Raw genomic sequence first — 27980 nt, forward strand, 5'->3', positions numbered from 1 at the left:
AGTTATTTCGTATATAATTGACCTGTAACTATATTTGCATTTAATTGAAACTGTAAATAATCAACAGCGACTTGAAATAATATGGAATACATAAAAATTTCAAATTCATGTTTTAGTTTTACTATCAAAAGCTTCAAACAAATAAATAATTGTTGAGTGTAAATTTGTTATTTTTCGCTAATTGTAACATAATTTCCACTATATTTATTAAACTAATATCATAAACGGTAGAAACGTAGCTTGAATAGAGCATAACTGCTTTTATGCTCAGCTGTGATTACTATGAAATAGGCTTATTAAGATTCACTAGAGAGTGTAACCAATGGCCACGTAGAGATCGGCAATCCATTGCAATACAATAACGCTACAATGGCAATTGTACTGACACTATATTCCTATAGATTACATTTTAGATGCGGTATCCAATCATAGAATGCATAATAGTTTCGCATTGCTTTGACAACAGTCTAATTGAGCATACGAGGAAGTACGCGTAATAATTTAATGTTTAGGGAAATAATAATCTGCAATTTGTGGAGAAAGGAAATTTAATTTCATTAACATAATATTTTTTTTCAAAAATGTTCAAAATCCTTCTATATACATATAAATTTAAATAAATAAATTTGATTCATGCTGATGAGAACATTAATTTCATAATTCCAATAAAAGAATGAAATTCTGAAGTTATTAAAAAATGATGAAGGGGATTAAATGCTCGCGCTTTTAAAGCATGTGAGTGATCAATGACATGATTTAGATAAATTATGCACAAATAAGTATTATAACATTAGCATTTTTACTCTTAAAAAGTAGTGGAAAATAATTCTCTAGTTTAATGAAGCTTTTAAAATAATTTAATTCGAATTTTGCAGCATCAATTATTAAAAATAAATTATACGTTATTTAAATTATTTTCATTGACTAATTTTAGTTACAACATTACGTGATCACTTATTTTTGAAGCTGTAAGATCGCTAAAAAACAGCTTGTTTATAATAATTTGTTTATTTATTCATTAATTTATTTATTTATTCATTAATTAATTTATTTATTTTGAAAGTTTATCTTTTTATTTTTTAACCATAAAAACTAAATTTGATTGCGAATGATATGCAGATGCTAACTCATAATTCGACAGTCGCAGTTAATGTTAATTATCTGCATGGAAAATTTTTACTGTTATAATGCGTCTAATTCTTATTAACTTGTGTTCTTAATATTCATTTTTCGAAAACTGTCTCTTTTATAAAAATATTTGGAAAAGAGCTAAACTCAATTAAACCGAAGTCAATATTTTTCAATTTTGTAAATAATTATTGCATATCTCTAAGTTAACTGAAATATTATTTTATAAATTCCTGAAAATGATAATTCATTTATTTAAACAAAAGCAAAAAAAAAAGATTCAAAATTTTAATTGCCTCAGCAAAAATCAGATATGAAAATATGTGAAATGCTAAATGTTTTTTTTATTCCTACAATTGTAATTACATGGCATTTTAAATTCACCATTTTCAACTAATTAATTTTTTACAAGACTCGAACTATTTTCCGTTGAATACATCATTTTAAAAAACAAACAAAAAAAATATCATTCATATTGCAATTGCCAATCATCTTTGGCATTTATTTATCATATTGTGAGAAAACTACCAGATATTAAACTATTTTTTTTAAATGAGATTAAAATTTCTAACTTATTTTAAATATATACAAAAAAGTTTAGACTGATGTACAAAAATAATTTACCTGTTTGCTTAGAATATTTCAATTATTTATTATATGGAATTGAATAAACATAAATTGATTTAAAATACTTAGAAGCAATAGCATAATATTACAATGAACTATTTTAATTATTCAAACTCAAACATTAATTTTTAAACTATCATAAAACTTGATTGTTGAATGCAAATATAAATTGAATTAATAAATTATTTGAATAATTATTAAAAATTCTATCAAGTCTATTCTGTTATTTCTCAATTGCAAAATAATTAAGTTGAAACAGTTATCAACCAATTGTTCTCGTTTCAAACGAACAAAAAATGAAGATAACTCACATAAATCAACCATACAGCAAACAAATGAGCATCGTGGAATGCAAACAAAAGCTTTGTTAATGATTACTTATCAATGCACGCTTGAAATCTCTTTGTCGGAAGAGTATTTCCTTCCAAAATATTATTAATTATTTTTCGCTTAACATTTTATTCAAGGATGCAAAATATAAGTTCTAGGAGAATTGTCTTTTAACTAATTCCCTTGCGTATTTTATCTCGATTAAGTATTATATTATCCCACTGATATTGTATAGTATTGTATTTAAAAATTATTTAAAAATAACACCGTTTCATGTTATATGCTCCGTCAAGGCGTCGAAATAACTTTTGTCACTTCCAAAAAGAAACAAATTTCGTCAAAATTAAAGAAAGATTTCGTCATACCATTTTCTTTCAGAAAAATTTCATAGTGCCCAGTAATAATCACATTATCGTGGGCTCCACATAGGTAAATCAATGTCACCCTAACAAAACAAGAAGAACAGATTGAACAGAGAGACAAATCACACCCATTTTCGAAGCGGGTTTCTAACCCAGGATCTTCTTCAACAAGACCAATACTTTGATCACTATACAGAGGGACGGTATATGTCGTCACTTTATCTTCGATCGTCTTGGGTTCATCCCAGTTTCGTCATTCTAGTTTACAATCTCCGTCAATGCAGTACGCTGAGGTTTCAAGTTGAAGAAATATTTTCGCCATATAATTAGAGTTCGCGTTGTCTCAAAGCTCGTGATTTTGTGAAGAAATGATTCTCAAAATTAACAAAATGCTGCTCAATGATTGCTGATTCATCAAATGCGAGATTTTCATTTCCTAGAAGGTAAATAGGATACAACTTCAAAAAGTCAATCATAGAGAATGGCTATGAATGGTTTGCTTCTGAAAAAAAATCTTGATTTTAATGTTTATGTTTATAATGATTGTTGTTGATGGAGAATTATTCTTATTGCAGAAGATAATTGTTGACAAACAGTTATTCCCGTAGAAGAATTAATCCGGCAAAGAAATATTCCCGTATTCCTGTATTGTTTAGGATCATTGGTATTCCGAAATAGGATATCAGAAAAATATTGAATTTCAAGTTTCCTCCATAAATTCTCCCTTGGCAAGTCAGAATACAAAACATTCTTTTTCGCATGAATTTCAATTCCTTATTTTTTTAGTCATTCATGACTCCAGAAAATAGTCTTGAAAAGATATCATAAAACTTTTTTCGTTCTTCGTTTGAATGTAGTTTAACTTTCTTTTGTCTCGTTTTCTGACCAGTATGAGAAAATTCGAAGTACCCTATTCGAATATTCCTCGGGGAAATTCTTTTTCGTCGACTGAGTATAGCTAACAGTGAAAAAGATCCACAGAGTACAACGTCCAATCTATATCTTTTCCCTGCCGCCATCTACAGAATACAGCAAAGTAGCATTCATGCATTCTGATATTGGATGAAATAACTCGGGTAGTGTTTGGTCTTGAAACATTACCATAACGCGGTAGAAATGAGAAAAAGTATTGACTTGTTTCTTTTCGCTACTTTTTATAATATTAAATCCATTAAGAGAAAAAATCGTTGTTTTGTAATACGTGGGTGTTTTCACAGATGGAATTTTCGTGAGAATATTTTCAAGCATGAATACAACATGATACCGATAATTTAATGTTGTGATAAACAACAAACAATAAATAATATCCAAAAAATGATAAGCAATATCAAATCCGTTTGTTATTGAATAATTCATTGTATATCAAGATTATTTTGTTAATGCCCATACTAAATTACTTATAATTACTTATTTATTTTATTTATTTATTTATTTTTTGTTTTGCAATTCTAATAAAAAGCGCTTTGAGGAAAACGGAATAAATAAACTGAAAAAACAAAATCAGTTTAGATTTTTCATATTTTGTTTCATATATGAAAAGATTGCATGTTTACAAATTCTTCGAAATATTTTCTTTTTGTATTAAATTTTCTTAGAGTTATTAAAACTTTAAACGAAATATGATATTGACTGTTAAATTGAATTTTTCTTAGAGAAATTCAATTTAACAGTCAATATCATATTTCGTCTATGTAACTTGTTTACTTGCATCTAACAGACATTTAAAGAATATTCGTAGTTAATTTGCCGATTCATTACAACCTTTTATTTTTGAAATAAGTTTGCTGAAAGCTGCTTAACAACTTAGAAACATTTTAAATTCATTTGGAATTAAAATATCATATCTTCTTCCTGTTATAAATTTACTAATATCTATGAAACGTTTTTAGAAGCATTTAAATTTCATTTCAATATTCAACAATATATTTCCTTCTTTTTATAAATTTTATACCCATTAAACATTTTTGAAACATGTGGGAAAATCACATAGGCATTCAATGTTACATATCATTTAAGTAACATATTTATTTCTATCTGATAAACATAAGAGGGTTATTTGAAATTCATTTTCAGATGCAATATCGTATTTTCTTTTGTAACAAAATCACTTAAACCAGATAAATTTCATTTGGGCATTTAATATTCAATTTTGTTTTAGTGTTTGTTTATATCCTTGCGACTTATAATTAAGTTGCAAACATTTTGTAAACATCAATTTAGTTACATTTTCACAGAGAAATTAATAGATGAATTATTATTTTGCACTAATCTAATATTAATTTCTGATAAAATAAACTTGAAATCCCGCATCTTTTTTAATAATACTTATAATACCTTAATTCTAATTTTCACTATGTTTTATTGGAATTGTTTAAACTGTCAACAAAAATAAATAAATATTAACTTTTTTATACTATTTAGTAAGACCTGAATTAATTTTTTTTCAATTATGAATAATTGCATATTTTTAATTTACACAATAAATGTATAACAATCGAAATTCTAATTTAAAAATATCATGTATCAGAACTGTATCGCTAGTGGTATTAATTTTTGTAAGCAAATGCAAGTTCAAAATTTTATTTTCACTGAAAACTGCTAAAAGTGGATTTATTTTCAATCAAAAAAGGTTTGGATTTCCATACAATTGTAAACACTTAAATCACTTATGCGGAAAACCATTTATCTTAAATTTGTTAAAAAAACAAACCTATGATCGATTTTTTAATGCATAGCTTAAGCAAATTTTTAAATATTGTAAAGAAAATTTACAAAATTCCTAAAATATAAAATCCCGTGATGATTTCTTACTTCGTTTAATTAAAAACTTAATTAAAGTTTGAAGTTATAGAGATTTTAAATATAGATTTATTAAATATGTTCAAAGATTTTCTCTACTTATTTAGTAAGACATACAGCTTTTAAATTTTTCACATCAAACTATACATTGCAAAAAATATTCATTATTCTTTGAAATTACATGGTGTAACAGTTAAAAATATAATTTTCCTCTTAATGCCAAATTCACGCTTATTAGTAAGTTTTATACACCCAAGCGGATTGTTTAATAAATTATTGATAAATTACACAATAATTTAAAATTTTCGTATAAATTAAAATAACATATTTTACATAAAAATCAAATGCACATGTGTGTTATAACATTGTGTTATAACATATTGATTACAAATACTAAAATTTAGATCCTTGAAATATGTAAATCATCAGCCCTTTGACATCAGTTTTGTAATTCTTTTCAATATTCCAAAAAATCATGAATAAAAAAAAAACTTTTATTGATGTATAAAACTAATACACTGAATTTCACATTAAATATAAGAAAAAATATTTCTATTCTGGACAGTTTGAAGTGACAAAAACGCTCCGAAATAGATTTTTTAACTATTCATATTAGTACAAAAATATATGATAATTTTAATAAAACTTCATTGGTAACTATTACTTTACCATAAGTTTTTCTTTTTCGAAGATAAGTTTTCTACACTTTCCCCTAGTTGACGACACATAAATTAAGTATTCTGAAAGCAACAGAAGTTTTTCATATGCAAAGTTTTTCATTTTACACTGCTTGTTCACCTGAATAATAAATGAGAAGTTAATAGGTGTGTGGAAGCGGCATGAAAGTAGTGGAACTGTGCTTGCCATCATAAGTATACAGTACATGGGAGAATAGTTGGTCTAACGCTAAAAGTTGAATCGCAAAAAAAATATTAGATGATGTTTTTTAAAGCTGCGCCAACTCTTATAAATGATGTACATACACGAGCAGTACATGAAGAAAGAACACGAAAAAAAATACACCTCACCACTTCTTAACGACAAATGGCAAGTTGTCACGAAACATGAATCAAGTTGTGAGGTAAAAATTTGTCTCCCATCAACTACTATTACTGATTTCTCTTTAATGGCAAATGTAAACACTATCAGAACTTCAATTTCTGAAGTAAGAAAAATACACCTTCCGACAAAAAAAATATTAAAACTTTTCATTTTTAATATATCCCATTTATCAAAACGAGTATGTTACACAGCTTCATTAATTTTATATAAAACATTTTCTTTTTAAGATTGAAAAAAAATTTCAGCTAATGAAGATCTATTTAATGATTTAATCTTTCCAGATTGAACTTATCAATTTTGCCGAAATATGACAAAAAAAAAATCTGGTTGAATTACAGTACTATATGGTAATGACATTTCTGGTAAAAATCATAAACCTAATTCTGTTTAAAAAATGCTATTTGAACCATTGATTTGTTAATTTTTCAGTTCATATAGTAAGGTTTACATAAAAGGTTTCATAAGAAAAATTCTTACTACCAGTTATTTGGTAAAAAATACAAAACCGAAAAGTAAAAATTTTACCGAATGAAGGGTATTCATGCCAGGCTTTAAAGTTTCGTGATAAAATTACCAAATTTTATCACATATTAAAAATTTATTTACTGTTATTTTTGTAATATCGTTATCAAAATGCTAGGATAAAATTACAGACAATTTTGGCGTTTCCATAGAGCCAAAAATACAATAAATTTTACCATATTCTGTATTTTTGACAAACCAGTATTTCAGGCATCGTGAAAAATGATTTTGTAAGGTATTCCATGGAATGAATAGGACCAATATTTTAAAATTGAATTATTTTAAATTTATATTTTCGATCAGTTACTATGATGTACCTAAATTTAAACTTTGGTGCCAGTTCTCGACTGAGGAAAAAATTTCTTAAATACAGGGTGGGTAGCCACAACCAAGAAAAGTTAAAGCAGTGATGAAAATTTTCTTATGAGGCTGCTGGAAATTTTAAGGCTTTAATTTAATTTTTGCTTGCGGAATTATGATGGGCAATTTTGAAGTTTATGCTTTCCAAATAGATATATTTGTAAATAGGCAATTGTAAAAACAATTTGTTTCTTCAGTCTTTCTTTACGACTTATAAATTTTTTTCTCCTGATTTTGGTTATCCTATAGATTACATATCAGATAGTAATCATTAATAAAAGTAATTGACAAGTAATGAGTTTTTCGTATTAAAATTTTCAATTTTAATAAATGTATAAAAGCTTGAAACATATGCTTACAATACCGGTATAAAATAGCTTCAAATAATTCACCAAAATTTTCGAAGAAGAGCATTTTTTTAAAATTTTTTAATACCCCAATAATAGCAGAATAAATTTTTAATTTATTCATTTATACGTACAAATGATTTAGTTTACAATGTTAAAATAATTTTCTTCTTTTTTTACAGGTATGTATCCTATCTACTGTTTTATTATGACTGATTGCACTGAAGTAAGTGTTTTTCTTATAGATACACACACACACACAAAACTACAAAACATATCAAATATTTTTATATGAGTTTGCACTTGTTTTACAATTGAAATTACTTTATGTTACATAAACTATCAGTGATTGAGAAAATTATAATGTTTCTAAACAGGAAAAACATTAAAATTTCTAGCCCTAAATTACTTTAATAACGAAAAGAAAATTAATTAGCGAATAATTTAAAACATTGAATACATTCTGTTTTATCTGTCACAAAATCCAAAATTTCATAAGATCTATTTTCTAACACTACGTCCTTTAAATGGAAAGCTTGATTGATAGATTATGTTTTCTTTAAAAACGAAAACCTAGGTTATAATCCAGGTGGTAAAATTCTGTAAAAAGCCATTTTCATACAAACCTTGTTTCAAATCTTTGTAATATTATTTAATCTTAAAGTAATTAAAATGAAGGAGGTAAGAGTATTACATTACTCTAGAAACTCATCCAACTTTTGACATTATTTTAAAATTCGGAATATGTTTTCTTTCGTAGCGCTTTCTGAAACGTCACGCCATCTCTTTGCACTTAAAATCTGAGAGTTTTTCTTACTAATTAAATAAATAATTTTAATATACGTTCGTAATGTAAATGTTTTATTGAAACTAGCAGTTCACTAGTTCACTGGTCAACTGGTTTGATTCCGTAACTTCAAATATCGTCTGCGCTAATTAATTCGAGTATTTCAGGTTATTCCCCCCCCCACTATTACAATTGAGTCCTAGTAAGGGAAAATCTAATTATTAAATTAAAAGTTATTCAAGGTGTTTTGCTTATTTATTTATTTTTTGAGCACTCGTACAGTGCACAAATGAAGAAAGGTCCACCGTGCATAACATTGAATCTAGTGATCAAATTTTCACGTTCTAGGATTCAATCTTAATGGCCCAAAAGGATGACCTCAGATGTGCTAACTAATGTCTGCAGACGATATTTTAGGGAATATTCCATTCGTATTTCCAAAGTAAAAAATGTAAAATTAACATTAAGGGGTTCAAACTTAGGGGTGCTCTCTTGGCCAAACTATTGGGACAATATTTACCAGATCATGGCTACCTATTTTGGGATTCAGAAATCCGAATACGCCTAAAAAAAGGCACGTTTATTTAGAGAACGTAAATTTTTTTGTGTTCAATTTCGTAACTTAAAATATCGTCTGCATTCTGCATTTATTAACCTGCATATTTGAGGTCATCCTCTCGAGCCATTGAGATCTTTCTAAATGTCTACAATACCCTTAAGCCTTGTTTCTTTAGCAATTTATTCAATAGTGGAAACAAAACTCCTGAAAGTGTTTGAGAAACAAGATTCCAAGGTAATATGTTCTATCAGAAAACTTCAAAGTTAGTATGAAAGAGAATTTCGATTAAAGTTTTTTTAAAAGTCATATCTGAAACTTTTAAGTCCTAACACAGATGTAATACATTGCAAAGTACTCTTGGTTACGTTAAAACACATAAAATTGGCTCGCAGTTTACATTACGTTAAAGAGCTATCTAATTTACACAGCATTAAATAGGCATGCATTTCACGTAATATTAATTGAGTATGCGATTCATTTTCAGGGGTTCTTAGATCAGTCATGGAAACTAATAGCCGCACATTGTCACTTAAATTCACATGCATTTTGAAACAAAAATAAAAACAGATTTTAAGTCCTAACACAGATGTAATACATTACAAAGTACTCTTGGTTACGTTAAAACACATAAAATTGGCACGCAGTTCACATTACGTTAAAGAGCTATCTAATTTACACAGCATTAAATGGGCATGCATTCCACGTAATATTAATTGAGTATGCGATTCATTTTCAGGGGTTCTTAGATCAGTCATGGAAACTAATAGCCACACCTTGTCATTTAAATTCACATGCATTTTGAAACAAAAATAAAAGCAGATAAGAATAAAAAGATAGAAATAAGAAGTTAGTAAGAAGGAAGAGGAAAGGAATGAAACTAAAAGACATTCTTAAATTTAGGCTTGCCCTCGGAGATGAAACTGGCAAATATCCAGTACGCTTATGAAGAAGACTTTTTTTATTTATTTATTTTCATTTTTTACAGCTTTTAGGATGCGACCGTACAATAGATCAGTTGCATCAAAAAATTACTGAACTAGGTAGAATTATCTTTAATTGGTAGAATTATCTTTCTCCTTGCTAACTTTTTTTTATCAAATTTTTGTTTACTTAAATTTAAATTATAAAATTACTTCAAAATAATCATTTTTTTTGTATTTAGTAAGCATAGTTTTATAACTTAATTATCAAATTCAGTTACAGTTAAAGACATAAATCTATGTATTAATGTTTTCTATATATGATGATAATTTTTGAATTTGGAAGCATATTCCTTTTTTTCTTCAGTTGATGTATATTCAGTTGATGTAACTGATTTTCTTATGTTGTAAGCATAATGTCAGAACTTTGTAAACAAATTCAATTCCAGTAGTTCCAGTCATTCAATTCCAGTTATATATTCAATTCCAGTTATATATTCAATTCCAGTTATCGAGTTATCCAGTCAATTCAATTTCAGTTATATATTCTTTATTTTTCAAGATGACAAGAGGCTTTATACGATCTTTGAATTTGGAATAATATTATTTTTAACACAGCAATATACACAACATAAAATATTATGCAAACAAAAAACAATGTTTCCAAACTTTCCTCAGTGGAAAGTAAAATAAACTACGCTCATCAAATTCTAAGTAATTCAAAAAATAATGACAATTTAGAATCAGTTACGTATTATTAAATTGCACGTTTACTTATTTTCGTGTAAAAATATTTCATTAACATTAGTGATTTGTTAAGAAAATTACAACTTAACAAAAAAGAGCCCACTTCTCTAGTATGATATTTTTTTTAACAATCAGGCCTCAAGATATTGGGAATTTAGTTTCTTATATAATTGGGAATTTAGTTTCTAAGGATCGTACTTAAAAATGATTGTCAGCTTTTACAATCAAAATTGGATGTAGTAATTGATTCTCTTGATATTCCCGATACATATTTCGAAACAAAAATAAAATATTATTTTGGAATGATATTTTTTTTAACTTGTTATTTGAAATTTTTTTTGAAGAATGTAGAGCAAAATACTTCTAATTTTTCAAAAAAAAGCCCTACATATTTAAATATTATTGATAGGAAATCAGACATTTACTTTTCTCATACTTCTTGATAATTTTGTAACCAAGTCCAAGAAAAAATTAGATTTGAAATTTTAGAGTGAAAAACGCTAAAACACTTTAAAAATGCAAACCAACTGTTTTCAAACTGTTAAATGTACCTATTTTTTTTAAAAAAAAACTAAGAATAATAGTGCACTCAAGCTATTTGAGCAAATATTTTACATTTAAATCTTTTTATTTTGATACATTTCATCTAGTAGTAATTAAAATCTCGGCGGGTTAAAACTTGTAGATATAATATTCAAAAATTTATCTCCCAATACCTTTTTCTTGACAATTTCTTCTCATCAAAAGGTTAAATTATCACAAACTACCTCATCTTTTTATGATATTTCTATTTGGTAAGTAATTGGAGAGAAATTCAATTAGGATTTTGTAGTTTCTAATACTAATTTTAAGTGCAAAGTAATTTATGACACTTCTAAAATTTTTAAAGTAAAAAAAGCCTAAACTCACGACAGCATTTTTTTCGTACAGTGTTTCCTACGAATAAAACAAATGATGTAGTAAGTTACGAAATATTTTGAAACTTTCACAAAATAAAAAAAATATTATTTTAAATGTAAAATTTTAATGTAAATTTAAATGAATATTCAAACTCGCGAAAAAATGATTGGAGTTTATTAAATCCATGCTAATTGTTACGCTATATCAAGGACGTTTTACTATAATACTTAGTAAAACAATCTGATATATTCGTTAGATAATCAATATTTATAAATTGTTCTGTTATTAAAATTTTGTTTTACTCAATTCATAACTGCCGGCCTGTATGTGCATTATCTAGATATCAATATAATAGATTCTAAAATCTGCCCATTACCACGTGGCACTACAACGGCATGCTACATTTTTCTCAGAATACTCTATCACCCTTCAAAAATTAAACATGTTTAATTTTTGATGATTTTAATTTTTTAAATTTTATAAATTTAAAAAAATTTTGAATTTTGAATGCAGAACTTTTATATAAATTTAATATTAATTTACGACGCTACATGGAATAGTTTTATCATATTTTGTTAAAGCAGGAAAGAAAGAAAATACAACCTTAAATGTTTGTCATATACTCCATAATAATATAGATTTGATTTAAATTTTGTTTTATTCGATTTATATCTGATTGTCTGTTTGTACGCCATATAAAAAATATAATAGCTTCTATAATCTACCCATCGCCGCTTGACCATACAACGGCATGTTACCTTTTCTCACAACAATCTCCCCCACCTATCGCAAACTGAACACTCGAAAAAATTAGCAATATAGAATGAAAAAAAAAACTTTATTTGGAATGCAAAACTTGCATATAAATCTAATTGAAGATTCAAAATCATGAGAAAATAAATTCAGAGCAAAATTTATTTAATATATGTTAATTTTTTACGCTATATCGATAGACGTCTTATTGTGTGTGTGTATATATATATATATATATATATATATATATATATATATATATATATATATATATATATATATATATATATATATATATATATATATATATATATATATATATATATATATATATATACTTGAAAAAAATAAAACATTAAATATTGGTTATCTAGCCCATATTAATAAAATATGCCATTATTTAAATTTTATTTCCCTCAATTCATATCTGCTTGCCTGTATATACATTATCTAGATAATAACATAATACATTCTATAATCTGTCCATAACCACGTGACCACACAAAGGCACGTCATTTTTCCTGAGAGCAGTACTATATCACCCATCACAAATTAAGCACATGAAGAGAAATGAACAATAGAGTAACCACAACACTCAGCCGCTGCCACTTTTAAAATAAAATAAAAAATTAAAAATTAAAAAAAAAGAAAAAACAGATTTAATTTTTTTCTCTTTACCCCTTCTGTAAGAGGCTCATTCAAAAGCTCATATCTCATAATCAGGTTATCAATAATAACATAAACGAAAGAATACCTCATGATTCACTTCAATTATCACAGGGTTCGGATTTCCTCTCCGTGGGAAAACCGGTTTGGGAGTGTGTTACCCACCCCTATTTTCTCTTTGAAAAAGCCGAAGCCTGCCTTTCTCTCTATAAAACACCCATTTATTCCCTTGATATTAACCAAGTAAGGTAGGAAAATTGAGTGAGTTGACTGAAATTAATACGGTTATTCAAAACTCTGTTTGAATAACGGTAACAATAGAAATTTTCTAAGAAGAGATAAGCATTTTAAGCCATTTTTGATGAAGATAAATTTAGCTCGTTTCTCTTGTTCGGGATAAGGGGAAATTATCTTGAAGTGGATATTCATGGAGGAACAGCTTCTGGAAAATTCAAAGCAATTTAAGGAAGTGGTATAAGTTAAGTTTGTAGGAAATAATTCAAATCCTGACTGCAATTCAAAAAAACCATTAGCATTTTACATAAATAATTTAATTTTACCTTAATAAATAACGGAAAATATTTAAAGCTGAAAACATAGTTATTTAACATATTAATTGAATAAAATCTGAAAATTCAGAAACTTTATAAATCAAAATGTTAAGGCTTTAAAGTATAAAAATATTTTCCTAAGACTTTAAAAATTTTAATGTAATGTTCAAATAGTGATATTTTCCTCATTTCTTTAAAATGAGAAACTAAGAATTTAAAGGAAAATATTACGCATCAAATGTTCAAAAAAATATAATTTTTTGCGTATTGAATATATCTACAAATTCTATTAAAATAACTTCCACATATTAAATTTTTTAAATGCTAAAACCCCTTAAAAAGTAAATATTTAAACTTTCTTTATAAGTTATTTATCCCTCTAAAGTAACAAGAGTTTTTTTCAATATGTTTAACGTACGGATATAATTTTTCATAGAAAGATATTCCGTTTGTGAACTTAATCTTAGAATATAATAAAATATTTAAAGTAAAAAGTTATTATTCTATTTTTAAATATTGTTTTTTAAAAGAATTATATATTTTCTATTGATGGCATATGCTATGAATAAAAGTATAAATACAATAATTTTTTTCTTTAAATGCTGAATTCCCACAAACAATTTTCGATTGAGTCAATTTTTTTTATTCATTTCATAAAAAGAATCTTCAAATCTTAGAAATGTTTAGTATTTATTAAGCATTTTCATTCAAAATAAAAGGTTTCATAATAAATCTAATGCTATTATTTATTTAATTATTTTGCATTTTGAAAGCTGTTATTTTTTCCCAAATAGCTTATTGACATTCATCGTAAATATTTCGAAACAAATAAATTCAAATTAGCTACTAAAGCATAAAAAAAAGCACAAATTAGTGTACTAGTATAAATTAGGAAATACTTTCAGAAAAAAATTTGGAGTAGTGTAGAAAAACAAAATCACGTTTATCCCGAAGGTGAAAGTATTTTATAGAAGTAATTTCAGATAGTGTAAGATACGGTTGGTAATTATATTAGCCTGTATTTTTGTATTCTTATTTTTTTTAGATTTCTATGCAAATAATTATTTACCATATTTTTAAATTATTTTTGTCTTTTCCAAACTAGTAGTTTCCTAACATTTCTTAAGAAACATATAAATATACAAAGCACAGATATTTCTTTCTTTAAATGAATAAAGATTTTAAAACAAAATTATAATGAGACTAATTTAACTTGTGAAATGAATTCTATATTAATATATAACATTGTTTGAAAACGTACAGTGCTCTAAAAACATTACCCTAATTACTGAAGTTCTAAGAATAAAATTTTTACTTACTAGGTCCTTACTACTGAATTTTAATGTTTCGAGGGCCTAACCTTACAAAAATGACACAAAGATAAACACAAAAACGCTATTTGTCTGAAAAATTATAAAATTTTTGGGATGCTTCGGTTTTTTAACTTACTTGTCGCAATATTGAAAAACAAAAATCTTCCAATATTTAAGGCAGGAGAGTGCTCGAAATGTTGACTTCTTGTTTATTGTTGTTGTCCTTGACGTTTGCCTGTTTAGTCAGAGGGGATACGATTGTTCTTGCTTTCCAGTGGAGCCATCTATGGTCAAGAATTCGACTTCTGCTACACCATGCGTCACACCCGTTTATAGGGCGGATTCATTCATTCATCCACATATCGTAATTTTGACCTGAATCAGAGAATGACCTATCTCCAATCCGGTACCCCCAGAGGTATTGATTTGTTATGGAAACATGGAGGACTTTGCGACTCGACAGATTTAACGTGCATCAGTCAGTTTACTACCGACTAGGCTATTCCGCCCTCTCTTTGTTTACCATCTGATAATAAGAACTATAATATTGAAAAACTGTAAAATAAAAAAAGAACTACAATATTAAATTTTTTTTTATCAGATGGTCATTAAATCAAAAGCTATTAAGGTGCTCGATTTCTTTAGGCACTACACATGTCTTAAAGATTTTGTGATAAGTATAATATTTTTATGATTGAAATAGCGTTTACTGCACTATAGTCGCAATTAAAATGCTACCGTGTGAAAAACATGACCGAATCTATCGGAATGTGGTAAAATTTATCATGTTTCTTGTTCTATGGGAGCATCGAGAAGTTTGGTAATTATTACCAATGCACTATTCATCTAAAAATGGTATCATCAAGTAAATAAGAAAAAATTTGAAACAGTAGCATTCAAATTTATTTTTCCTCTCGAAAACCTAAGATTCTTTTTTTTTTCTTTATCTTTTTTCGAAAGCTTCTGTCTTTTTTTGACAGACTTTTTCGCCGAAACTTGATTGCAGACAAAACACCCCCTTGTAAAATCTGCCATGAATGGAAAGAAATTTCAGGCAAGAGCCCAGCTTTTGTAGACTGTTTTCTAACAAAAAACTGGGGTTCTTTTAATGTGTAATAAAATTTGGTGAACGTGGTAAAATTTGCTCATTTTACCTTGATATGTTAGAGCTTGGTATAAGAACCAAATTTTCTCGGTTAAATTAATTTTTTCATTCAGTATTTTTTTTACAAAATGTGGGTAATTAGAATTGTATTTTTGAACACGACTCCTTTTAATACTATTAAAGCTGAAAAATTACTAAATGACTGTTTTATATACAGTGCATTTTGATTTTATTAACCTAAATTATGTTTTTCTCTTTTTTATTAATATTAGAAATGTCTCTAACATATAGTACAGTGATTTTACCAGAACTTTTGTTATGATATGTGGGAGTTTAACATAGATTAAAATCTCAAGACATGCTTGAACATTACCAATTTATATTTTCATTAACTTTCCTAATAATTAATTCACTGTGAAATGCTGTACAAAATCTATAACAAAATTTCTTCCAAACTCTCTGCACTATAAGATTTTCCATATTAAACTGAATTGGGCAGATTGATTTGAAAAGTTATACAATTTTGCATTTAATGTACAAAAGCTGTGTCGTTAAAAACAGCCTTTATTTGATGTATGACAGCCTATCACGTGATCGCATAGATTAATCGTCTAAAATGAGTCCTTTATCTTCTAGTAAAGTGCGTTTAAATAACTTTGATCAATAGTCTGAGATTAATGTATTTTGTATAAATTTTTACTTTTTTTATATTTTGAACAATGAATAATAATTAAAAAAACTCATTTTTTTAAATTAAATTGTTTTTTTTTTCTTCTATGAGCATAATAATATTGAAGATGGTTTTGTCTTACACGTCAAGAAACAATAAGAACATCATGGTATTGTGCCTTAAACCAATGAATTGTATTCTTTTGACAACGCACATTTTCATTTTTTTTTCATAAATTTCGTATAATGATTGAATATTGATATTTATACAATGAAAGTTTTCAAGTTACCGATATGAAATAAATCAATTTATTCGCAAACGTTATACTAGCTATTTTTGGAGAAATTCCAGAATTATTAGCTTTACTAAAAAAAAAATTATAATACTAATAAATGCTGTAAGTTCACAGAAGTTTCTGTTCTAACTGAACAAAAAAAATACCCTGAACAACTTTCGATCTCATTATCATATTTTCATGCACCAAAACTTAATCTCATTGGCTTGAGAAAATGGCCTCAAATATACTCATTAGTTAGTTGCAGAAGATATTTTAATTTAAGAAATCAGGTGCAATAGCGTAGCCTACTTTATTATCTTGTTGTTTGAAGAATTTTGATTTCTTACCCGCGAAATGTAGGATTAGCTACAATCTGTGAAATATAGTGGTCAATAGTGTGGTCAATATCAATAGTGTGGTCAGGAGATCTGTCAAAATTATGGACACCTTAGTGTTAATTTTATTTTCTTTCGTATTTCACCTCACCTCGAGAAATTCTTAATCGAATTGAAACTATTTTGATCTCAATAATGAAATTTGTTTAACTCAATATAAATCCATGAAAAAAAATAATTATTTAGTATTTTTCATAATTTTTTAAAAAAAATTTGTGTATCAATAATCTAAAAATTTTATAAATTTTATGTGAAAAAATCATAAATAATTATTTTTTAAAACGAAAAGTTTTATTAGGTAGACAAATTCTTACATCATTTTAAAAAATGTAGTTTTATATGGCAAAATATAAAATTTCAACGATATCGATCCTGAGAATATAAAAATCAAAAATTGTACTTTTAATAGAAATGAAAATTACCTTTATAATCTTTGAAAAAAATTAAATTTTTGTACTTTCCTACCTAATTATATTTCCAAACGTATTTTTAGAAGATTTTATTTTCAAATAATATTAATTGAAAAAAAAAATTAGCCAGGTACTAGAAAATTAAAATATAAATTTTTTAAGAACACGCGTAAAACCAACCACCCCAACAGAGCAGATAGTACTTGTTTCTACAGGTATCAACTTTATTTACTGAATACAGAAATTCACCTCTAGAGAGCCATAAATATTTAGGCTGGACCCACTATTCAACCAGTAACGCTCTTCACTTCATATAACTAAGAGTTTACTTACAGTTTTTGTACTGTAAAATGCAATTGCTGTAAAATGTAAGTTATTGTATAGTCTCTGAAATACTATAAAATTTCTAAAGTATTTTATACAATTATAGTCTATATTCTAATAAATGGTTCACGGTAGCTTTTCTCTCATCAGGTATGACGTCACGATCAGTTTTCTTTTATATTTTAATAGACTAGCATACATTTAAATACATAAGTGAAAGCAGTAGTTTTGAAAGAAAAAAAAAATTCTCAAATGATTTTAAGCTCTTAGTTGCTCATTAATAAAATGTATTATCCAAATAAAAGTAAACGATTATATTTTAATTAAAGTGATTATTCTTGTTTCTTTATTCCTTCTTATAAGTCCTTTTTCTATTTTAGAATGAATCTTTCAGAATATTATGCAAATAATTTAAATTTGAAATAATCAATTAGTAGTATTTATGTATTAAAACGAGTTTCGAAAGCAATAAATAAATTACGGCATTATTTTTTGAACAATAAGCTAATTATTTTATCTAGGACTAGAAATTGCAATTAAAATCTTTCGAAATATAGTCTTTATTAAATAAAAAATAATAAATTTGCTCTAAGCAATCATGAAAAATTACATTTGTTTCTTTCAAAAGTTTTTTTTCTATGGGTCCCCCCCCCCTAAAAAAATAGCAGCAAGATTATAATTGCTTTCGTTATTTTAGTTTTCTTTAGCGCAAATGCAAGAATACAGTTTTGTTTATGCAATGTTTTAGATTATTTTTTTATTAAATTCCTCAAGGATTTAAATTTAGAAAATATTTCGAAATGTAAATATTATTTCTTAACACTTTAACTCCATAAGCACTATTTAAAAGTGCTATTTTTTAATCTTAAGTGATTGTTTTGAAGGATTTCCTGAAATGCGACAGCAAAATTGCCTTGAGGTTGTTTTTAAAAGCTTCGTAAAAGAATTTTGCAAACAATTGCTGTGCTTTTAATGCGAAAAAATATATTTTTTTAAAAAATATATGTATATTTTCTCAAATGAGCTAATGCAAACTGTTCAAAAAATTTAAGCAAAATAAAAAAAAAAAAACATTCGAAACGAATTGTTGACTTTTTTTATTATTTTTTAAATATATATTTTGTTTTCCTACAGAAAGTAAAAAATCAACAATAAATTTGCTTTGAGGGGATTAAAGTAAAGAATTATGAAAAATGGAATAGGATAACTTTTTTTACACTTCCCATTGCATTTATTATTGAAATTTTTAAAGATGTAATATAATTACTAAATATATATTTATTACGTAGTGACTATTTCTCTTTAAATGTTATCACAATACTTTAATTTAAAAATTGTCTCAAAATATAAACATAAACTCAAAAAAGAAACTTTTAGTCCATTCGTTTAACGAAATATTGAAGAAATTAATTTAGATTTTCTTACAATTTTTTTTTGAAACTTAGTTCCGTTTCTTTCACAATATCAAAGTAACTAATGTAAAAAGCCCACAAAGGATTGAGTACATGCAATAATGATTGGTAAATAAATAAAAACGCCATTTCAAAGTTGTTTTCGCTAAAATTCTACAAAGGAATCTTGAATAGTTTTGTGATTGAATATAAGATAACTGTTCCTCAACAAAAAAGTTGGTTTAATATAACATCACTAAATGGATGAAATCTTTAAATCAAGGCCATCAGTCGGTGTAACAAATCCACCGTACTCTTCAGATATGTGCGTAAACTAGCTTCAAATATATATATATATATATATATATATATATATATATATATATATATATATATATATATATATATATATATATATATATATATATATATTATTGCCGAGTAGAACAGTCTGCTAGTAAAAACAATAAGTAGTAAACAAGTAAAAACGACAAGTAGTTTGCAACTACAGTTGTAAAGACCACTCTGACAGACCACCCTGAATAACTTTTGATCTAATGATCGGATCTTCCCGTTCTAGGACTCATTCTTAATGGTTCAAAGAGGTGACTTCAAATATGCTTATTAACTAATGATTATAAGCTCTAGATCAAGTATTGGATAAAATTCGTCTTTGCGGAGGACTTTTTGATGGAACTAATCCGTATTTGCCTTACATGAAGGGAGAATCCTCGGAAACCTCCCATGGTTAACCCGACAGTTGAGGACTTTAATCCATGCTCCGTCTACCACTACGCTGTACGTCCGCAATGTGATCAGTGTGAACTGGATGCGGAATTCATATCAACTAGCCGCAGTTGGGATTCAAACCTTTGCCACCTCAATGGGAGACAACAGCTCTATCCTCAGAGTTATCGTGGCTCCTGTGAGGATAATTGAAAACGTTTGGAATATTAAGCTTATAGATTTTTTTGACATTAAAAAAGCGCTTCACATCGTTCACTACTTTCTCACTAAATGATTCGATTAAACATGTAACCTGCACTTTGGCTATTGTGATTATAAAATTGAGTTTCGAATTATTCGATTTGTTGAAATGAAAGCTGAAATTTATACTGAAAAGTTAAAATTTATACTGAATATTTTATAATAATATTCTATAAAAAGGTGTGATATTTTGCACGATTTTTTGAAAGAATCCTAATCTTTTCCTTTATGACCGGCTATCGCTGTAAGCAACTATTCAAAGGGTCAAAATAATTTTAGCACATTCAATGCACATTCAGACGTCAATTCTGATTGAAAGAATTTACTGGGACAATTTTTTTTCCATTTCAAATCATGTCTACATCACTAAATCAAATACCCCTTCAATTTCTAACCATATCTAGAAAAACAAGGATAAATACCCATAGTTTTTTTAAAAATTCTTTTTTGCTTTGGCGTAAGTGTCAAGTGTGATGGAGAGCAAAAAAAATGCATTACCTCGAAGTGCGGATCCCTTTCCTACTGTTTGATTTGTACTTTGAGACCTTGGTCATAACTGTTTAAATTACTCTTTTCACAAATTATAAAGTTCCCTTGTAAGTGCTGGAAACATTTAAACTGAAATAATGTTCTTTTAATATTAGAATACTAAAAAAAAAAACCTTTAAGGATTTAAAATAACTCCGTTTTTATAGCAATATGTTCAATTAATATGTTTTGTATTAAAAAAGATATTTTCTTTTATTCATATAATTTCTAGTTTTTATCTCATATTTTAGAACTTTTCTCAAATATAATTTCTTTCAGACTATTTCTGTGTATTTTGATGATATACTCTAACTTTTCTTTTTTTTAGCTCTTAAATAAAATGATTATCTTAACACTAGAACAACCGAATTTCGGACTTACCAAAAACCGCCATTTGGGGTCAATTTGATCCCCCATAAGAAATTGATGTTATTTTAAAGTAATTGATCTTAATGTGATGAATATTGTTAAAAATACAATATATTTTAGGAATTTATTTATTTATTTTTATTTTCGTTTTTTTTAATTAACTCAATGACAATATCACATTATAATGTAATATTGTATTATAGATTATTCTTCCCAAAGAGCGCAAGTAATATGAAAACAAACTGCAGAAATGAATATAAATAATATATATTAGCACACTACATATTTTAAAATGTTAAGTTCCATCCTTAGATAGGCATTAGCGTAGGCGTATGCAATATATCAGCTTAACGTGAAAATGACAACAAATTATCGATGAATTATTTTCTAGCATTTCTTATAGCTAGTATTCCTTTTATTTTATGCCTTGCGATGTTAAAAAGCACGTTTCTTATACTTTAGGAACTGAATTTTATGATTTCTTGGATCTGATCTACTAAGCCTACTTCACATTTCGTACTGTCAGTGCTTGGTTTCAACTCTGTAATATTGTTTGCAAACACGTTCACATGAATACTAATCAGAATCAAAGTATTCTTTTTCATTTGAACCTATAAGTATTCAGTTTTCATTTTACAGTGTAAAAGATGAATCACATCACGTAGAACTGACATTGAAAGGTATTTTCTTTTGCTCAAAACTTAGAATCCCTCTAATGTACTGCTTTTTACCAAAACAATTCATCTGCAAGTTTTAAAGAGAAAAATGAAAGTAATTTCACTGTATCTGCAGTTTAGATAAGGTTCCATAATTAGATTTCTATACTTTTCCCGATTCCTGTTTTTCAACTTACAAAAAGCAAAATAGCCATTAAAAATCGATTTATTTTTTGAACTTTACATCAGCTAAAATCAAAGTCATGTGGTTAGTACGTCATACAATAAATTTTCATCATTATTTACGTGACAATAATTGTTTCTCAACAATCCAATCTTATCATGGATTATAACAAATAAAGCCGCTTATGATAAGCATGGATTCTTTTAGACACAATAATGAAATTATAACTCAATAGGAACGAAGTAAATTAAGCTACTTCTGTCTTCAAATCTGAGATATAATATAATTTCACGAAAACTAAATTTTTAACACGGTGGACCATAATTTCAGTTCTACAAATTATCTTTATAATATCTGGTAGTTCTGTGAAATCAAAAAAAGACATTCAAAGTTCATAACTTCCAAATTGAACGTTTCTCTCATAGGGGCCAAAATAATCCCTTTTGGAAGTTTTAGGTATTTCCGTAATTATTTCTTTTATTGATCGTAATTATTAATTTTATAGCAAACTTAGAAATAATTGAAGAAAAGCCAAAAAATATGAGCTTGGAATCTCGCGTACACCATTCAAAATAACTCAAAAATTGGTAAAAATCGAATAAAATGACCCCAGTGGCGCTCCAAAGCTTTACAAGAATGAAATATATATAGATTAAGCTTTAACACATAAATATTGCGCAAAATTATTTATTCTCCTTTTGTATCAAATAATTTCTTTGAAATTAATATGGAAATTGTTTATGATTCAATTTTTTTTTAATCCTACTAAAAATAGAATTGTTGCACAGTTATGTTTTTCAAGAGAAAAAGAATTATAAAAACGCATGCTTTATTTGTTTATTTATGCCGACCGGACTATGTAGGGGTCAGGAAACTGGCCTTGAATCAGAAAGGCTATGGATTCGAATCTCGGGCAGGGCATTCTCTGTACTATGGGAGTAACGTTGCCGACCTAATTTGATGCTCTTGAAAGAGTGGCCAACAAATCTGCCCTTTAAAATGCTTTTAAATGCCGAAAAACACTGGTAGGCATTGGAAATAAGAAAAAAGTTATTTATTATTTTCTTACTAACATCACTTATAGCCATAAATTTAATATTTTATAAAATTTAAATTTATATATAATCAAAAGCGTATAATTTTCTTTAAAAAAGCAATTTAGAATGGAATATATTTTACAAATTTCAATTACAGTAAAACTTTATTAACTAAAACATGCATGATTCACCTCCCTCTTACATCAAAATTAATATTTAAATTACTAAAATTTATTATTCCTAACAAATTTAACCTTAATGCCACTCCTCGAATAACTTAATTTTAATTATGTTTATGTATACCTCTCTGTGTTACTTGTGCGAAAGAATCGAAACCAAAATTGTGATGCTAATATATTTCATCAACTTTAAGTAGAATAATAATATATCTTTATAGCGAGAAAAATATGATTGAATTCTAAGTAATCAATCGATTCTGCTGGCGTAGGTGCTCTCTTAAATTAGAAAATTTTCACCGGACGAAATAAAATGTTTAAGAGAATATAAAATTTCATTGCTAGTAATTTGCCATCATTAAGTTTTGTAATATAAACTGCATTGGTAATAATCTTCAAACCAAATATTAGTTTGGAAATTACATTGCATATTAATTATCTAGAGTAAAGTGAGCTTAAATTACGTGATTAAAATATTAAATAAATCTTCTTTTAAGTTAATCTATACTTGATTCGCTCTTTGAAATAATTTTAAATTGTTTTCCAGTTACAAAGTATTAGAGTCTTATAATTATCTAAATTTAAATCCTTTGAAATTATACACTCTTTGCATTGTATAAATTCATAATTTTTCTCTGCATGAGAATTTTGTGTTGAAATATTTTTTAGCAAAACCAAATATTGATTTTAAAACATAAATACACTTTTAAGATAAAGCAACGTAATGTATGTTTTTAAGGTAACGTAACGTTAATAACATAATCATTCACTGAAAAAAAGGTTTATTCAAAACTACCAAAATATGGTAAAATTTGCCGTGTTTCTGAATTCATGGGAACACCAAAAAGCTGAGTAATTTTTTCGAAGCGCTTTGGTAAAATTTACAATAAAACTATAGTTACTCATGAAAATTTAACTTATGCAATTAATTGTTTCAAACATTTCTCAACAAATGAATAAAATTATGAATAATGTATGTGGATTTAATTACTGTATGTGGATTCAATTATTGTATATAAATTAAGTTATATATTAAAAGTAATCAGATTTGGTACTGAAATATTTCATGGAATATATTTCGTTGAAAAATATATTAATTGATTCCTTTATCATGACCTTAACAGACCTTGCACTGAGAGAAAAATGCATGGCCAAAATTACAAAAAAAGGGTAGCATTTACTGTGTTTTTAGCTTTATCGAAACACCAAAAGGCTCAGTTATTTTTACCAAAATGTTTTGGTAAAATTAATAATAAAATTTCATTTTAAGATAAGTGATAAAATTCAGCAATTTCATTACAATATCTTAGAACATAGCATACAAATCGTTTCTTCGATTGCATTTATTTTTCAGTTTCGTATTCTTTGCTTAATTTGTGGTAATAAGACCTATAATTTGCAAAACTAGAATTTCCTTTAAACAGTTATCATACGAATAGAAAAGTTGCCAAATCGGTGCTTTAAATACCAAATATTTTGGTTTTTATATTCAGAATTATATTTTCCAGTTTATAGTTTGATTTTTCGGAAATGTCATTTTTATACAGTACGGTAATTTTACCAGAATTTCCGTGATGCCTTTGAGCGTCCTCCTCTGCAGATAAGAATAAAAAAATTGTGTTATTCAATTTTTCTTTTTTTAGGCAACAATTTACATAGAAGCAAAGTACTTTTTACAAATGATCGACGTTTTTTGTTTTCCTTTTTTTTTAAACATTTATCTTGTTTGCCGCTTGAGCTTTGTTAAATGTCAAACTGACGCATTTGTTTTCCGTCATCGCTGTAAATTGATTCTGAGCATAAATAGCATTAAAATGTAATAATATATTTTGACAATTTCATATAAGCACTGAATACCGTATCAATTTCCATTTATCTGAGAATTTAAGAAAAATCTAAACCAAACAATCTTGGATAAATAGCTTGGAGGCATTAAATTATCTGTAAGATTGCATTTTCCCTCAAAAAATTTCAAACTTCGAAATAAAATAATGTGCATTTATACATTTTAAATTAAAAAATTCGTCTTGACTTGTTCTTTCTTATCTAATACTTAGATAAAGTTTAGAGAAATAGTTACCAATTTTTTCTACAAAACTTAATATGTATATATATTTATTCCCTGAAACCAGCCATTGGACTTTTGCAAATTAAATCAGGGAGGTGCACCTGGTTATTTTATTCAGGGAGGTTATTTTACTCAGTTTAAAGACTGCTTTTTTTTAAAGAATCAAAAAAGAAGTTTTCAATAAATTCTGGAATTGTAATATAAATAAAATTATATATTTAAGTTTAAAAAAAGTAAAATACTTACGCGATTTTTAAATCATAGATTTATAGAATCATAATGTTCAATCAAAAATTTAATACAACCATTACCTACTGAATTATAAATAAATCTACCTAAGAAATAAATAACGAAAAACATTGTTGATACGTTTTAATTAATTTAAGAATAAATTGACTTTTCAAAAAGACGATTAAAATCACTAAGATACTTTTTTAAGAATACTTTTTTTAAATTATTTCTTTAAAAAGATATTTTATTTATTGCTATAAAAAAATAAATTATTTTTTTGTTATATTAGATTTTTATTTATGAAATTGTAATACAAAAATACTATTACAGTATGGATATTTCACGTGTATCCAACACAGTGGAAAAAAGTTTGTTCAAAACTACCAGAATATAGTAAAACTTATTGTGTTTTTTGCTCTATGAAAACACATAAAACCTAGCTAATTTTAAGCGCTTTGGTAATGGTTTTGGCAAAATTAGTAATAATATATAGTTTAATAATTAGTGATTGAATTTGGTAAAAGTGATAAAGTTACACGATACATAGGCATAGCATGAAAAATATTTATTCGGTTAAATTTATTTTTCAGTTTTGTATTTTTTCTAAATATGTGGAACTGCGAATTACAATTTTGCGAAACCAGAATTTAGGTAAACCGTTACCATGTGAATCCTTGGAAATATTTTTGGCCCAGTTCAGGAAAGAGGCTAATGGCGAATCAGATACAACTTTGAATTATATAGTCTCTATGGACAGCCACAGATAGTGCAGGTCATCCGAAGCAATAGATTAAGATGGCTTGACCATATCTGGAGAGGTCCAGAAAACAATGCAGTACGAATCACCACCTTTAAAAATCCTTCTGGATCTCGGGCCACTGGAAGACCTCCAACTAGATGGCTGGATGACACTACTAAAGATCTCAAAGTAATAAAGTTTAACAACTGGAAAAAAGTCGCCATGGTTAGGAGGCGTTGGAGGCTACGCGTGGTTGAAGCAGCCAAGGCCTGTAAGGGGCTGTCGTGCCGAAGAAGAAGAAGTTGCCATGTGAACAGAAAAGTTATAAGTGAATGGTTCATACACCGAGTGTTTTGGTTTCATTAACCAGAATTATAGTTCTATTTACCAGAAATGTCATTATTATACAGTACTATAACTTCAGAAGAATTTCTTTTCTCCGCGTACAATTTTCAAAATTTACCAATGCCAATCTATAAGACTCTCTTTAGATTCATATTTTTCACACATGCTTATTGGTCACAGTTATGCACCACTTCATTTCTTTTACAGTAGGACAAGAGCTCTTTTTTCGTACGGACTTTCATTTTTCTCACATCTAGAAAAGTGGATGTCATTTTAGTTGTACGTGACTGAAATCCAATACTAAAATGACAACTGAACGTCGCGTGTACTGGGGCTAACTAGTAAGTGAGCAAAGTTTTCGTTTTATTGAAATTAGCAATAAATTAATCATTTCAGAATGAACATTTTTCGTTTTACGAATTTAAAAGATATACTTTATTTTAGAATTGTTTGGAATATGATTATTATGTTTTAAAGTTTCATACAAATAAATAGTATTTATTTTATTTGTAAAAAATAATCTCTAAGTAAAATAAAAAATTTACAAATGTTACGCATATTGAAGAATATTATACAAAAATTGCAGAAAAATATTCAATTATAAATATTCAATATGTAACTTTTTTGATAGGGCAAAAATCATCTAACCCGTAATTAAGTATTCTGGCCATATGTAACATATTTTGAAGAGTCTGAATATATGCATACGTAAAGTCTTAAAGACATAAAGTCTTAGCAGAGTTTAGCGTTGGTAGTCTAGCAATATATTGAATGTATTGAAAAAAAATGTTTTGACATAACCACTTGGCATGATGGTGATTGCGAATTTATCTTAATTACATAATCACTAAGAGTTACGGATCTTACGCCATGTTACCTCTTTTTATGAGGTTACGTCAAAAACCTTGCTTCTGGGCACCGATTTCCAATATTTGATTTTTTGTTCCGTAGCATTTTCTGGTAAATATAGATTTTACGGTAAAAACATAAAATTAAAAAAATCTTTAAGATCTTTTTCAATATTTGAAAAATCTTTTCATATATTTGTGGATTACTGGACTGGATAACTTACCATATCCCATGCATGTTTAAAAATTTTTTTTGATTTAATCTTGAAAATATAACTGTTTGGATGTGCATAAAACATCACTGTAGTTTTCCTTTCGACGTATTATATTACAGTTCAAACTGAAACAATGTTTCGGAAACAATATTTACTCAAATAAAGCTTTCTTGCATCGACCATTATACTAATGTAAGCTTAAGAATCTATTTAGACTTTGCATAAAATGTATTTAGGTTCTCTCACTAATAGATACTATGCTTTATGTAGTAAAAGGATTGCAACAATATTT

The 27980-nt window shown here is 27.0% G+C and overlaps 1 protein-coding gene and 1 long non-coding RNA gene across 3 annotated transcripts in view; both read left to right on the plus strand.

The window, feature by feature from the left end:
* LOC107436612 (opioid-binding protein/cell adhesion molecule homolog) overlaps positions 1-27980 on the plus strand; it is a 484171-nt gene that overhangs the window by 78245 nt on the left and 377946 nt on the right. The window lies entirely within an intron of this gene.
* LOC147806482 (uncharacterized) lies at positions 7720-12047 on the plus strand. Its single transcript, XR_015435917.1, has 2 exons — positions 7720-9219; positions 9470-12047. It is a non-coding gene; the product is annotated as an uncharacterized LOC147806482 (long non-coding RNA).

The sequence above is a fragment of the Parasteatoda tepidariorum genome, chromosome 8, assembly GCF_982258835.1.
Source record: "Parasteatoda tepidariorum strain Cologne lab strain chromosome 8, Ptep-v5.0, whole genome shotgun sequence".
Lineage (NCBI taxonomy): Eukaryota > Metazoa > Arthropoda > Arachnida > Araneae > Theridiidae > Parasteatoda > Parasteatoda tepidariorum.